This window comes from Solanum stenotomum, chromosome 5 (assembly GCF_019186545.1).
Source record: "Solanum stenotomum isolate F172 chromosome 5, ASM1918654v1, whole genome shotgun sequence".
Lineage (NCBI taxonomy): Eukaryota > Viridiplantae > Streptophyta > Magnoliopsida > Solanales > Solanaceae > Solanum > Solanum stenotomum.
In genome coordinates, this window is record NC_064286.1 from 5,428,326 (window position 1) to 5,443,154 (window position 14,829).

A 14,829-nucleotide genomic window follows, 5' to 3' on the forward strand; every position below is an offset into this window, starting at 1 on the left:
GGGGGGGGGGGGGGGTGATAGTGAATTTAATGATATTTTCCTTTATAGAATATGGTTTTTATGTAATCAAAATTAAAACCTTTTTCGTGGCAGCTTCTAATTTTATTTTTATTCTATTTTTGATTTTTTCACATCTCACCAAACACGTTATGTTGTATTTATTAGTTGACCAACCTTCCCCCCGCTGCCCCACCCCGGTTCCAAGCTAATTCAATTATTCACAATTTATTTTTATTTTCTTAGGTTTGATTAATTCTAGATGAGTAAAAGTTAAGGTTGAATTGGAAAATAAATTAATTTGTTTTCCATAATAAAATTTAGAGGGTTCTATGAAAACAACGTTTCTATTTTTATAACGGAGGAATGAGGTCTACATATACTTTATGCTATCAATATTTAAAATTTAAATCTAGCTCAAAATTATACAAAAATAATAAATCATAAAAAATTTACCGAGTGAAAGAAAACATTTATTTTTTTCCTTTTCTTGATATTCTAAGGTCAACATTGTATAGGATTAGAGGCAACAAAATACATATTTATTTATTATTTCAAAAGTAGTAATGTGCATTTTTCTTATCGACCCTTTTGTATCGATGACAATCCCAAAGATAGACATCACAAATTTGCACTTTTCTTCTTCTTCTTCTTTTAACAACTCGTCTTATTATTATTTTTTCTTGAATTCTCAAAAACAAAATAATTTATGTTATTTTGTCTTCTTAATAATTCAAGCAAGATAAACAATTTCAGATTTCACCTTGAAAGTCATTTGACCATGAGTTAACAACTTAGAATCAAGTATATATTCTCATTCAACTTGAATTCGATATTATAAGTCATACTGTTTCTATTTTATTGGAGAAAATTGATTTTTGAGGAGAAAGAGAATAATTAGGAGAAATCTAAATTTAAAATACTTTTGGGAAAAAGCAAAAATAAAAACAAACTAAAGAATAAGTTTGATATCTCTAACAACTAGTGAAAACAACACATCGTGTAGCAAGCCACAAGTCACACATGCTGGTTTGAGAAGCAACATAAAATTACTCACCCGTTTCAAATTATTTATTGTATTTATTTTTTTACGTCTCGGAAGATTAAAAGTTTAAATAGAAATAGCTATTGACTATCTTTAATCTTATTATGTCTTAAAATATTATTTTTTTAATTTAATATTTATTCTATTAAGATATTTAAATTGTAATCATCGAAAATAATTTATACCAAAAATATTTGAGATAACTTTTTAAAAAAAAATTATGATAAATAATTTAATATGGAGAGAGTACATTTGAATCTTATTTCTTTGGTCAAATAATTATTTGATTAATTATAAATTAGTTGAAATTGAAAATTACGATTACACTCTTCAATTTGCATGAACTGAAAATTTCTATTCGAAAATTCAAAAATTGAAACTTTTTTAAATGCTATTTTTTGGTAAATATACTCATATTTTTTAAAGAAAAATAATAATCTTGTATTTAATAGGTGAACTTTCGCATATAGCCACTCAAAAATAGCCTAATTACACTCCATAGCTATACTTTGCTAATTACAATTCATAGCTACAAGTTATAGGGAGGAGAGTGGCGAGCGAGATTGGGAGAGGGAGGAGAGAGGCAAGCGAGAGAGGGCAGAGAGTGAGAGAGAGGTGAATTGTATATGTATATCGGTTAGATAATTGTATATATGTAACTGGTATACATATGTATTTGTATTCTGGCGAGCTAGATTGGGGGAGGGAAGAAAGAGGCGAGTGAGATTGGAAGAGGAAGGAGAGAGGCGAGCGAGAGAGGGCAATCATTTGTATAATTCACATCTCGTTTGTATAAATCGCGGGTACGTTTGTATAATTCGCGTGTTTTTGTATAATTGAGTAATATAAAGTCTGAAATTATACAAATATGATAAAACTCGAAATAACGAATTGATACAAACATAAACATATGAACTTTAAAGAGTTATACAAATTATATTATACAAAATTCGAAAATTACATGTTTATACAAACTTTAAAAGGTTATACACAAAAAGTCTGAATGTATATGGTATAAACCTACTAAACCAAAGGAAATCATCGTCATATACAAATACAAACCATTGTATACAACACAAATCAAACAAAAGAATTGTTAGTTGCGAATTATATAAATGTGTCGAATTATACAACCATGACTAATTATACAAACTCGAAGTCAGCCCAAGTAATTAATGATTAATTTTAGTCGCGAGTGATAATTATAACAAACTATAACTATTATGACTAATTAAGTAATATAAATTTGCTTAACTGCGCGCGTAGTTTTCCCTATTTAATATTGTGTTTAAATGGTCTGGTCTTCTAGGCCCAGTGGGCTTCATGGGGTACTGGATACATGCTGATTTATACCAAAATAAAGTCCTTTAAGTCATTATTTAAATTTTATTTTTTTTTAAAATTGTGTAAAAATAATCAAACTTTTACTTATAGAAGTTTTGTTGGTTCAATTAAATTCATTGCTTCAGGCTTAAAATTATAACACGTGTGAAAAAAAAAAGGTGATATATATACAAATAAAAAAATCAAACTTATCATAAACATTTCTTAGTAATTTTGAATCCTGAATACATCAAGTCATAATAATGAGAGAAATATAAAATTGTAAATTTTCTTAACATAAGAGAAATACACGTTCAAATCACAGGTATAACATTTTTGAATTTCTTAAATCTCCTTATCAGAATTTCTGACTATACTGTTGTTGTTAATGAGGTTGTGGATCAGGTCCTCCAGGAGCCAGTCTATCTTCATCCACCAATGCCCTCTTATTATTAATTTGCATATTCTTCATCTTCCTTCCCAAATCAAAAATTATTTCATGTAAAACTATCTTTCTCCTTGTGCTTTCAACCCCACCATAGCTAGTTGCTATTGAATTATTTACCTTTGCAAATAATAATAGAAGGAATACTAAGCTCACTATGGATTTTGAGTTGTCCATAGATGGATGATAAGAAAAATTTTAAATTCAAGAATTGTGAGGAAAAAGAGGTTATTGTAAGCTGAATAATCATCATGCAAATATATATAAGGGAGGGGAAGTGTCAATAGTGAAAACCTTTTAATCATGTGCATATAGAAAGAGTTTTTTAATATCTAGTTTTTTATTCCTGGTACTCATATTGGAGCCCGACTAAATTTAAATTTGCACCAGAAAGTCTAACATTGGGGGGTAAGTACTCCCTAACAGAGGTGATTAGGTACCAAATGAAATTTGAACCCAAGACTTCTTGATTAAGGATGAAAGAGTCTTACTAGTACTCTGTCACAATGGTTGTTGGTTTTGTTTTTGATATTTAATTTAATTGATTACATGTTAAGGCCATTAACCATGAACTTACATCATCCACATGTTACTTGTCCCTCCTAATTTTAACCTTTTGCCTCCTTAATCCATTATGACTAGTCATCTTGTAAGATAAGTTACTATATATGTATCTTGGATAGTTTTGAACGTAAGTTTATGGTAGTCACTAGTTTTGTTTTTTTTTTAAGGATAAGCTTAATGATAATTTGGTGCATGGTACATATTTTATCTTTCATACTAATAGTAATAGTAATAATAAAATTTGAAGAATATAATAACGATAGAATACTTAACAATAATAATATTGGTAAAGAAGAAAAAAGGCATTCAAATACATGCTTAAAATAATTATTAAGTATTTTTTTTGTTTCAGCTGAGGTTAAAAAATCTGATTTAACTTATTTTATTTACCACTAATTAAGTTATAATTTTGGATGTATAACTACCATTTATCCTTAATCATTGATTTTATATTCGAGCACCAAAAATAAATGCCTTTGGTCGAAAGCACTGGCCTCTACTCAAGGACTTCTTGAGATATGAAGCTAGATTAAGGAAAAAGACATTGATTCCCTTACACTTGTCTCAAAAAGTTAAATAGATGCTTAAACTATCATGACAGTCTATTACACACATTTACTAATTAAAAGTGAATTTAATTATTCTTAAACTAATATATATATATATAAGTATTGACACTTGTTAACACAAGTGAAAGGTCTAGTCTAGTGGTTAAGGTTTTGCAAAAGTTCCTTAAGATTGTGTGTTCAAGCCTTATTGACCTCCTAATTAATTTTTTTATTTTCTTACTACAACCATTGATACCCCTTCATGAGAATCCCGCGTCTGCCACTGCTGAGATAGTATTAATATGACTCCAGTGTAATAGACCTTTCATCCAGAAAGTAATGCTATTCATTTCAATGTGATATTAAAATCACTTTTAAATAATAAATATATGTAATAGGTCGATATGATACTTTAAATTTTAAAACATAACACAAAGGTATATGCATAGGCCTAAAGTTGCTTTTGTCATTGTTTTTTGTACATTAACTCCTCCTTTATTCATATTCGAATCGCCGCACAGATAATGTCATTCCCCACTAGCTAGATTAATAAAGGTTTGATCATGGACACTTTTTTAAAACACTAGTGTTCTTTCATGTTCCTAAATTGGCAAGTTTTTGGTAAGTTTAGTCGAAAAATATCAATCAAACATGAGAAATATGAAGCACTCCTGCACCAAAGATAAACGAAGTTAAGCTATCTGTTATAATTGTGGGATATCAAAATACATCGACAAGATATATAAAAAAAAATCCTTCGTAACAAACACAACCTCAAATGCTTTATCTGTTTTTTAATGTATGTCTTTTTTTTTAATCTACTTTAATTGAATATCAATTCTATATTAAGTACTTCACTTCAACTCTTTAATTTCAATATTTGATTTAATATGTTTAAGATTATAAAAAAATTAAAAGACATTTAGATATATTATACATATATTTAATTTTAGACCATAAAATTTTAAAATGTATCTTATTTTAATTTATAACTGAATTTTGTTACTTATCAAATTAAGACAAAATAAAAAAGAGAAAATAAATGTGAGACAGAGCAAAGAGATTATCTTTGGACAAAATTTAGCACTTCCACTTGCATCAAATGCAACACAACATATACAAAAGATGAAAATGACATACACAACTATATGAAATTGTCTTTTTTTTTTAAAGACAAATATATTTTTATCCAACATGCATCCATTTGCTCTTTAATGGATGGAACTAAATAAAATTATCCTCAATCATACAAATTGAATATTCCAGAAGTGACGACAGGGAGTTGCTCGGATGGTAAGCACTCCTCACTTCCAACCCGAAGGTTGTGAGTTCGAGTCACCAAGGAAGCAAAAGGGGTGGGAGCTCCTAGGGAGGGTAAAATAAAAAGAAAAAAAAAAAGAACATTCCAAATGCTTCTAAAGATCGGTACCTACTGAACTCTAGTACATAAGAAATGAAATAGTCGTGACGCGATCTTGAAAATTTGTTGCTAATGATGTTTTGGATCAGGTCCTCCAGGTGCCACTCTATCTATAATATCCACCAATACCCTCCTATTACAAATTTTCTTTTTTCCCAAATAAGAACATATTTCTTGTAAAATCTTCTTGCTATCTAGCTTTGATCTTATGATGCTTTCAACCCCACGATAGCTAGTTGCTATTGATATATTTACATTTGCAAAGACTAATAATAATAATAGAATGAATACTAAGCTCAATTTGGAATTTGAGTTAGCCATTGAGAGATGATATAGCTAGGAAAATTATAACTCAAGAATATTGTGATAGGTGAAAGAGCTTATTGTAAGCTATATATAATAATAATCAAGTAAGGCATCGATAGACATCATGCAAATATATAAAGGGAATTCAAAAGGGGGAGTATCAATAGTGGAAACCATTTTAATCATGTGCATATAGAAAGAGTTTTTGGATCTTGTTTACTTGAATTCTTCTTTGGATTATATGGGGTTTTGTTTAATGATATTATTTTAAAAAAAATAATTTTTTTTTGCTTTTCATCATGTTAAGCCCATTACCTAAAATCTCCACATAATGCATGTGATCACTTGTCCCCACTAATACACTCAAACTTTTGTTTCACTTTTGTTTTGTCTCCGTAATCCATTATGAGATTGGTTTGTATGAGTTGGATGACTAGTCATCTTGTACTATGAGACATTACAACAATCTCATATTCAATCTAATTTCATAAATAGGGTCTAAAGGATGATTTAATAGGTGTAATCGTATATAAAAAATATGTGCATCGATTATAAAATTATGAATCAGATTTTGACTATTTGAATAAAAATCCCAAGTAAGTTTGAAGGACACTAAATTAGGTGATTTTTTAGGTTTGACCATTTGATATTTTAACCGCGTAATTCAGCTTCGCACTAGTTAAATTTGGTTCATAATTCACATAAATTTTGGGATTTAATATTTTGTTCAAATTTGATAGTCTTTAATTTTTTGGCCTTTAGTATTTTAAGTAAAAAAAATAAATGGTCAAAAATATTTTTGACATTGAAATAACCAATAATTTTCGCTCGGCATAAGCTTATATTTTTTGTATCATAATATAATACAAGTTATGTCTTAAATGCATAACAAATTATGCCGCTTAATACCAACAAAACTTATGTCAAATAGAGGCAAACTTTTAGTTCAGAACCCACAAGTTATGTCGTAAAAGGAATAACTTAATTCTTACAGAACTTATGTTGAGCAAGACAAAAGTTCTCTAAACTTATGTATGGTGAAATTAGGTCATAGAAATACTACACTAGCTACTTATGTTGCATAATTTAATTCCTATAGAACTATTATGTTGAGCGAGACAAAAATTCTCTAAACTTATGTCTAGCAAAATTAAGTTATAGATAAAGAATTTTTGGTCCACAAATTTTCATTAAACAAGCAGCATTAACAAAAATCAAAGATCACCATATTTGAAGATAAAAATTAAAAATCACCCCCAAAATATTAACGGTCTGTGCAAAAACTTCTTAAGTATATTATAGTAAATAAAGTGCTCCCTGCCAAAATGGTATAATTATATAATTTGAGTTAGCTAGATATTAAGTAATGCATCTACTACTAATATATAAGTGTCAAAAAACACACAACTGAGGGTCGATCAACATGTCTGCTTCAGTTGTGTGCTTATTTTCATATTCAACTGTTTGACTTACTGGTTTAGGCTTGACAGTTAAAGTGCAAGGTCTAGGATTCAAATCTTGCAAACATTATTTTTTTATTTCTGTTTTAATTTCACAGTGACAAGGGTATTTTTGGTATTTACTAGCTTTTGTTCCTTAAAACTTTTGTATGCAAGTGCTTTATAATTGTACCTTTTCTTCTTTAGACAAAAAAAATCAGCCAACATCTCCATAATGACACATATATCCATCAAAAAGTTGTACTCTTTAATTAATTTAAGTAAGGCCCACCAACTTTATCATGTCGGCTGATCAATACTATTGTGTATTTCTTTATTTTAATTATCACGTCTCACTATTTTTCGTTGATTACATATTTTAAAAATAAAAATAAAGTAGTACTATATATTAAAATAATTAACAATTTAGTATACTTAAAAATAGTAAATATTACATAAAAAGTACTACATATTAGACACTTTAAATTCTATCAATACCATATAAATTAGGATAAAAAGAGTGACATATAATATTTAAATATAGTTAAAAATAATATAAGTAATACTATACATTACAATAATTAACAGCTTAACTATTTAAAAGTTATATAAAAAAGTTTAATTAACTCTCTAAATTCTATTGGTACCACATAAAATGGATTAGGTGATAAACATATATTGTTTGAAATTGACGAAAAAGAAAGTATAAATTACAAATTAACAAAAAAAAAACGCCCGACTCCAAAAATTCTATCAATTAACAACAGATATTGTTTGAAATTGACGGAAAAAAAACTATAAATTACAATAATTAACAAAAAAAATCGCTCAACTCCAAAAAATCTATCAATCAATGCCACATAAATTGGGACATGGGAAATAACATATATTATTTTAAAATTAAGTTCAAAATATACTATAAAATACAATAGTTAACAACTTAATATATTAAAGAGACATATAAAAAATGGTTAATTTTTGAAATTCTGCATGTGCCACATAAATCGAAACAAAGAGAGTAATAAATATTATTTTCAAAATTATGTAAAAACAAAAGTACTATAAATCACAATAGCTAATAATTTAAAATATTTTTAAAATCATATAAAAAATTCAATAACTTCTCAAATTCCATAATATGACATAAATTAAAATAAAAAAATAATATATATTGAGCTCGTACTGGCACGGAATCCTGTATCTAGTATTCAATAAGTATCATACAAATATATAAGGGAATCAAAACTCAAAAGAGAAAAATGTCAATAGTGAAAACCTTTTTAATCAGGTGCATTAAAAATAGTTGTTGGATATTTTGTTTAATGATTATTCAATTGATTTCATGTTAAACCCATTAACCAAAACTAACATAATCCACCTACTTCACACTTTTCAATGAAAGGATTGTGGTCGTTATCTTTTGAATGTGTATAAGATAATCAAAACTATGTTCTAATATAATAGTTTATAAATTAAATCATATAAAAAAAATTACACTAGGTAAATCCTATACAACAAATTCGACCAAGAAAACATATATGGAGCATTTCAAATGTGATGCTCTTCATTTAAAAAATCTTCTGCTCAACCAATTCGATCATCCTAATAGATATTTCGCGTATACATGTCACACTTATTGTAATACCTTTGCACTCAAAACTTTTGTTGTATCTTTTGTCTCCTTAATCCATTATGACAAGAATTGGTCTCTGTAAGTTATTGGATGAGTAGTCATCTTATCCTATAACTAGTTACTATTTCTTCTATAGTTTCGAAAGTAAAGTTTGTCCCAACAAAATCAACACTAAGGGAGTACCTTTGTATTTGTATAAGTGGATTTTTGAGTTTAACTATTTAATATTTAGAATTTACTGACTCGATTGTCCCAAAATTCAAGCTAGGTAAATTTTACGAAAGACTTAGAAGTGACATGAGATTAAGGTTTATAATCCCATTACAAGCTGTTGTGGTGCCCATGTGGCATACGTAAGATTGAATAGTCTATCAAAAAGTGATTCATATATATCTCTATTTATCTAATATGAATAGGTCCAAGGACTTTCATGGATTCATTTTTGTCAATAAATAAATAAAAGAAAATAGAAATAACATATTAAAAAGGTATTAACAATGGATATATTTTGTTCTTCTCTTTCATCTTCTTCCTTTTATTTTATCCATCCTTGATAGCATCATTTTAAACAGGATAATTACTATGAAGCTTTTTGATATGAAGAACAGAAGAGGAAAGCCAGGAGTTGATTGTATCCATTCTTGATTTTATTTTTAACGTATGTATATATGTTACCATCCTTTGAAAAGGATATTACTATGAAGCTTTTGATATAAGCCAAGAGTTTTTTTTTATTATTATTTTATCAATATCAATGTTATTTAATTTTTTAAAAGATTTTATTTTAGTTTTAGGAAGTTAAAGTTCTAATTCTATTCAATACGTCTCTCTCCCTAAATCTAAATTTGTATAGTATAATATTAAAGTTAAGTATACACAATGTAATATTAAAGTGATGTGACATCTCTCTATGTTTATCAAATTTAATTATGTTTTTTATTTGAATTTTTTAAATATTTACTATTGTAATAAATTGTCAATAAAAAAGTGTAGAGAAAACTGAACATTTACATCAATATATATACTCCGGTGATGTGGCGCTCTCTAAGGCCACAATTCTTTTTACAATAGTAAATATTTTTAAAAATTCAAATAAAGATAACGTGATGTTTAAATTTGTAACTGGTAATGTCTCAAAAACAAAGATGGCTTGTGGTTGGAATGATTTTGATGTTAGAGAGAGAGAGAGAAGGTGATGTGGCACCTCTCTATGGCCTCGATTCATATTTATAACTAGTGAATTTGATCTCGCTTCGCGCGATTATGAAATACCATAGATATAGATATTGGATCCAATTGCAATTAACTAATGTCGGTAAAGGCTTAAAAACTCTTTGTTAATGTGCATATTTCTTTCAGCTAAAATTATTTTTGTTATAGTGTCTATTGAGATTAGAATCTGAATCCTCATACTTCTCAATCCAATAATTTATCAACCATTTGTCACTACTATCAACAACAATATTAATAACACACTCAGTATAATTTCACAAATAAATTCTAAGAAAGTAAAATATATACTAATCTTATTCCTACTTTTATGAAAATAGAAAGTTTATTTCTAATAAATCCTCAACTCGGTGTCTTTTGACATTGTTATAATTGCACTTTTGTATTCTAATCGCCGCACCAAAAATGGCATTTGGCCACTAATTAATGAAGAATCTTTTGATCAATGGACACTTTTTCATTATGAATTTTTTTAATACATTATTGTTCTTTCATGATCCTAAATAGGCAAGTTGTCGATAATTGTTTTTTCTTAACAGTGTACTTATCAAAATATAGATAGTTTTTTTTGGATCTTATAACCTAAAATATTTTGGAATATGGATTTTGTTTAATAATTAATTTTTTGCTTTCATGTTAAACCCATTACACCTAAAATTTGCATAATCCATGTCACTTGACCCTACTAATAACTGTTTTTTCTTGAGAATCTACTTTATCTAACTGACAGTTTTAAGATATATTAATCTTTTGGACATTTAACAATATAGTACTAAGAAATTAAAAAGTTTTAGATTATTTAATTAACTAATCTTCAAGCTTATGTGGGAAGAACAAAAACAAGCTACGAAATGACATAATCTTGTTGTGTTCTTCTAAAGTAATCAAGTATATATTACTTACATATCTAATACTATAAGATTTAAATGGTTACATGCATTTTAAATAATATAAGACTACAAAATTCAAAGTCTTCATAATTTATTTCTTAAATTTTGTGTCTAATTAAACTCAAACACTTAAATTATCACAGTATTCATATACGCTTTTATGGTATCATTGATTTATGCTTTAATACTTTAGTGAGACATCCATGATACCAACACAATATATCTATATATTAACATAATATTATTGAGATTTGCTTCAGTCTGTAATGATATCACCACATTATATCTATATAATGTTATGGATAATTGATGTGTACTTCAATCATTCAACGATACCTCAATGATACTATCATAAACTGGCATGGTATCATTAAGTATTGTTTCATATAATCAGTAATACTCCTCAGGTCATGTATGATGCCATCAAAATATGTGAATATACTATTCCGATAGCACTCCTTCATTCATTAACAATACTACTCATTTATTAATGATATCATAACAATATATACATATATTGTTATGGTATCATTAAGGTTTCCTACATTCATTCATATAAATCCAATATATATATATATAGCATAGTATCATTGACTAATGAACATTCTTTCAAGGGAGGAACTCATAATTTATCGATGATACCATCACAACTATCATATACTGACATGGTATCATTAAGAAAATAGCATAGTATCATTGACTAATGAACATTCTTTGAAGGGAGGAACTCATAATTTATCAATGATATCATCACAACTATCATATACTGACATGGTATCATTAAGGACTATTTCTTATAACCTGTAACTCTCTTCCAATCATGTATGATACCATCATTATATATAAATATACTATTGTGGTAGCACTAAAGTTTCTTTCCTTCATTTATTTACAAAACTACTCATTCTATAATGATACCATACCAGTTTATCCATATACTGTTGTGGTATCATTAAGGCTTCCTACAGCGAAGAAAAAAGAAATTACCTATGTCATTTTTTTACTTCTCACTACATCAAAAATGATCGTTAACAATAATTAATTAACGACAATAGTTTAGTTGTGTAAATGTGATTTTTAAAGGCATTTAGCATTCTTTGTAAACGTCTCTAAAGCGAATCCAATTGTAATTAACTAATGTCGGAAAAAGTTTTAAAACTCTTTGTTAATGAGCATATTTCTTTTCGCTAAAACAGTTTTTGTTTTTGTTATAGTGTATGTTGATATTAGAATCTGAATCCTCATACTTCTCAATTCACTAATTTATTTGTTACCACCATCAACAATAATAACATACTCAATATAATTTCACAAATAAAATTTGAGAAAGTAAAATATATACTAACCTTACCCCTACTTTTATGAAAATAAAGAGTTTGTTTCAATAAATCCTCGACTAAGCTTCTTTTAACATTGTTATAATTGCACCTTTGTATTCTAATCGCGTCTCCAAAAATGGCATTGGCCACTAATTAATGAAGAATCTTTTGATCAATGGACACTTTTTTCATTATGAATTTCTAAATACATTAATTGTTCTTTCACGATCCTAAATAGGCAAGTTGTCGATAATTGTTTTTTCTTAACAATGTACTTATTAGTGTTTTAAAAGGTGGAGGCGTGAGGTGAGACGCTTTATACAGTAGGGTGCGAGGCGTAAGCCCCGAGACACAGGGCGTAAGTCTCATGGATCTACGGGGTGTAGTCTCATGTATATTCAATTTTATAATTTTATTACTAATAAAATAAGCAAAAGTAAACCTTTTAATGATTTTACAAATATTTTTTATAAATAACATATAATATATAGAAATTATATTATGATTTTTATTTGAGATAAGTATTATAATCAATAATGAAGAAAACAATATTATAATTACTATTTGAGAAATATCATTACACCAATAATAAAAAAATATGATTTAAAGCAAAAAAGGTTCAAAAACAAAAATTAAAAAATCCCAGGCATACGTTTTTACGCCCAGAACTTACGTTTTTATGCTCGGGGCTTATGCTTCAAATTTCAGGACTTACACCTTATGGATCTACGTCTTCAATTTACGCCCCGGAGCATTTTTGATATGCCCTTCCCCAAAACTCGCCCCAAAATCATTTTTGAAAACACTGGTACTTATCAAAATATAGGAAGAGTTTTTTTTGGATCTTATAACCTAAAATATTTTGGAATATGGAATTTTGCTTTCATGTTAAGCCCATTACACCTAAAATTTGCATAATCCATGTCACTTGACCCTACTAATATCTGTTTTTTCTTGAGAATCTACTTTATCTAACAGACATTTTAAAGATATATTAACCTTTTGGACATTTAACAATATATTTCTAAGAAATTACAAAGTTTTAAGATTATTTAATTAACTAATCTTCAAGCTTATGTGGAAAGAAAAGAAACAAGCTACGAAATGACATAATCTTATTGTGTTCTTCTAAAGTGTCTTTTCTTTACCACGTTTTGTTTAATATATATACTACTCCCTCTGTTTTAATTCAAGTGTCTTATTTACTTTTTTCGTTTCTCTCAAAAAAAAGTATTGTTTTCAATATTAGTAAGTTTTTCAATTTCAACATTTTACGTGACATATCTAAGACCACAAGATTTATATGACTACACACACATTTAATTTAAGACTACAAAGTTTAAAAGTCTTTTTTATTTTTTAACTTTGTGCCAAAACACTTAAATTATTAATCATTTTTGGCTCGTTATTTTGCAGGTGACCTTGTTCTTTTAGCAACAATATGTGAAGAATGAGATGCTATGCGTTTTGTGATGTATCTTATTTTTTTCATGTCTTTAAGTTCTTAAAATGTTAATTAGAAACATGAGGCGGATCGAGCTAAAGTTCTCGTTGGGCTTGGCAAAACTTAATATTTTTGGTCAAAACTATCTTCTTAAAAGTTTAGAACTCATAAGCTAAAAATTTTGAATCCGACTCAAAATTGTAAAGCAATATTTTGAAATAAGAGGTTTTAGAAATAACTACAAGAGAGCATACTTATATTAAATTATATTATCCAACAAGGCATGTTTTATGTTTATAAAATCCCATGCTTTAAAAGATTCCATAAGAAGGTAAGCAATGCATATATCGACAAAAAAATAATCAAATACATCAATCCTCAAAAGTATTATGGCCTTTGCCCTTTTGGCTATTTATAAAATACTTTAATTAAGTAATAATTCAATCTAATTTGAAAAAAGTGGTCCTTATTGAAAAATGTTCAAAACTAGTCTTAGTGTAGAAGCCCAATGAGTGCCCCTTGGATGCTTCAAAAGACCATATTCTCACCCTACCTCCTAAAGTGCTTACGAAAATTTTACTAGTTTATGAGTTAATTATTTAAATAACATTAATTTACAATATTACGAATCTGATCAGCTTTTGGTGCATCCAGATACGTCAAGATACATATATCTCGAAATATATGGGGTCAAAATTAGGTGTAATTTATTCTAAATACACTGTGTCCAAGTGGATTCGCATGTTCTGGGATAAATGGAAAAACCTCGCTCGCCTCCCTCCCATCTTGCTCGCCACTCTCGTATCTCGCTTGCTTATCTAATATCCCAGATACATAGATGATTCTCGGTCGCCTACCTTCTGTTTTTGCTCACCTCTCTCCCTATTTCAGTGTATCTAGTAGGAAAAAAAACTTGTATCTAATTATATCTAACTTGAAATCTGGTATAAAAATATCAAATAGTGGGATAAAATATAATTATTTCGAACTATAAGAAGAATTAGTAAATAAGATAGGAATATTGGTATAATTAGGTAGTTTCTTCTAAAAATTTCATCTTGCATTATATTTTCCCTCTCTCAATCAAGTATTACTTGGTGTAACTTTGTTTTGGTTTTATCCTTTTCATTTTTTGGTATTTGTTTATTAAACTTTCAAACATTTGCGTTTGCAGTTTATAGAAAATAACTTGGCACTTTTGTGATCCTGTTCCACATTTGTAGGTG